The following is a 2,612-nucleotide window of genomic DNA, read 5'->3' as shown; positions in this document are numbered from 1 at the left end:
TTTTGGTTGGATAGAAAACTTTGAAAATTTAATACAAGGTTTCTTATAGGTTGTTCTCACAGTGATAAAAAAAAATCCAAAATCGTTAGTCACAATTTTTTTTTATAAGTGCTTAAAGTTTAAATTTATACGAAATATGTCAAAATTGCGAAAATTTGCAAGTAATTTTGTGGTTGAAAAATCGTAAAATTTTTTTCTTTTATAACTAAGCTTTTAAAATTTGGTACAAGGTTCTCCATAAGTTTTTCTTTAAATATCTGTAAAAAAAACTCAACCGGACTAAGACAAAAAATTTTTAGGAGTGTTTGAAATTTAAATTTTTACAAAACCGCATTAAATAACGGTTTAGCCTCAACCGATTTTTGATATTTGTTATTATTCAAAAAGTATGAGTCGTAGACACTTGAAAATTTTACCAGTTGTTTAAATTGACATTTTCTTTATATAGTTTTATTTTCAAAATATTTCACTAATTTTTAATCTATTTATAGGCAATTGAAATAATCGATTTTTTTTGATTTTTTTTTTATAAATGTTGATAAAAAAAAATTAGCTGGGACAAAATACTTGAAAATTTAATAGAAGGGTCCACATATGTTGTTCTAACTCCCATTCAAAAATTATAAAAATACATAGGCACAATTTTTTTTTATAAGCATTTAAAGTTCAAATTTTGACTAAATACGTAAAAATTACGGCAATGTTCAAATAATCTTAAACAGAAATTCATAAAAGTTTTTCTTTTTAATTCTAAGATTTGGAAATTTAATACAAGGCTCCTAACATATTTTTACAATAGCAGTTGCAAAATAAAAGGAATACATTGTCACAATTTTTATTTATAAGCATTTAAAGTTCAAATTTTGACAACATATTATGTAAAAATCACGAAAATTCGTAAATTATTTTATGCTAGAAATTCATAAAAAATTTTCCTTTTATATCTAAGATTTCAAAATTTAATACAAGGCTCATAATATATTTTTACAATAGCAATTGAAAAATAAAAGAAATATATAGTCACGATTTTTTTTTTATAAGCATTTAAAGTTCAAATTTTGACTAAATACGTAAAAATTACGGCAATGTTCAAATAATCTTAAACAGAAATTCATAAAAGTTTTTCTTTTTAATTCTAAGATTTGGAAATTTAATACAAGGCTCCTAATATATTTTTACAATAGCAGTTGCAAAATAAAAGGAATACATTGTCACAATTTTTATTTATAAGCATTTAAAGTTCAAATTTATACGAAATATGTCAAAATTGCGAAAATTTGCAAGTAATTTAGTGGTTGAAAAATCGTAAAAATTTTTTCTTTTATAACTAAGTTTTTAAAATTTGGTACAAGGTTCTCCATAAGTTTTTCTTTAAATATCTGTAAAAAAAACTCAACCGGACTAAGACAAAAAATTTTTAGGAGTGTTTGAAATTTAAATTTTTACAAAACCGCATTAAATAACGGTTTAGCCTCAAACGATTTTTGATATTTGTTATTATTCAAAAAGTATGAGTCGTAGACACTTGAAAATTTTACCAGTTGTTTAAATTGACATTTTCTTTATATAGTTTTATTTTCAAAATATTTCACTAATTTTTAATCTATTTATAGGCAATTGAAATAATCGATTTTTTTTGATTTTTTTTTTATAAATGTTGATAAAAAAAAATTAGCTGGGACAAAATACTTGAAAATTTAATAGAAGGGTCCACATATGTTGTTCTAACTCACATTCAAAAATTATAAAAATACATAGGCACAATTTTTTTTTATAAGCATTTAAGCATATAAGCATTTCCAGCTAGGGAATCACATTATAGTCGAAAAGACAATAATGGTGTCATATATCTTTCTCCAGATTTGAATATTTCCAAGATGTACAGTATGTACTTAGAGAAACATGAACCTGGTTACTTGGTAGCTAATCGTCAAGATGAAACCGTTAAGCCTATTGTAAAATATGCATATTTTGCTAATCGCTTTAACACAAATTTTAATATTCATTTTTCAAACCCTAGATCAGACACATGCCAGAAATGTGATCAATTACAAAATATGATTAAATCTGAAACCAACGAAGATGCTATCAATGAATTAAAATTGGAAAAAGAAATACATATACGTAAAGCAGAAGTGTTTTACACAGACATGAAAAGATTATCAACTGAAGCTAAACTTCAAGATTCCGTAGAGTTATTATCATTTGACTATCAACAAAATATGGCATTACCATATGTTCCAGCTGGAGATGTTTTTTATAAACGTCAACTATGGTCGTATAATTTTTGTATTCATTCGGCCAAAACAAAAAAATCATACTATTTTATGTACAATGAAAGTACTGCAAAAAAGGGTCAGAATGAAGTCATAAGTTTTTTGAACTATTACTTTCTTAACATTTTAAGCCCAGATGTCAAAATGGTATACTTGTTTAGTGATAACTGTAGTGCTCAAAACAAAAATAAGTTATTATTTGCATACTTATCAGCTCTGGTCAACACACCAACAAATAATATTAAACATATTGTGCATCGATATCCTGAACCAGGGCATAGCTTTTTAGCATGTGATAGGTGTTTTGGGCAGATAGAAAAATTGAGACGGAAAGTA

Source organism: Acyrthosiphon pisum, unplaced genomic scaffold, assembly GCF_005508785.2.
Source record: "Acyrthosiphon pisum isolate AL4f unplaced genomic scaffold, pea_aphid_22Mar2018_4r6ur Scaffold_21223;HRSCAF=23355, whole genome shotgun sequence".
Classification (NCBI taxonomy): Eukaryota; Metazoa; Arthropoda; class Insecta; order Hemiptera; family Aphididae; genus Acyrthosiphon; species Acyrthosiphon pisum.
The sequence above is the reverse complement of the archived record's forward strand: the minus strand, read 5'-3'. Positions refer to the sequence as shown.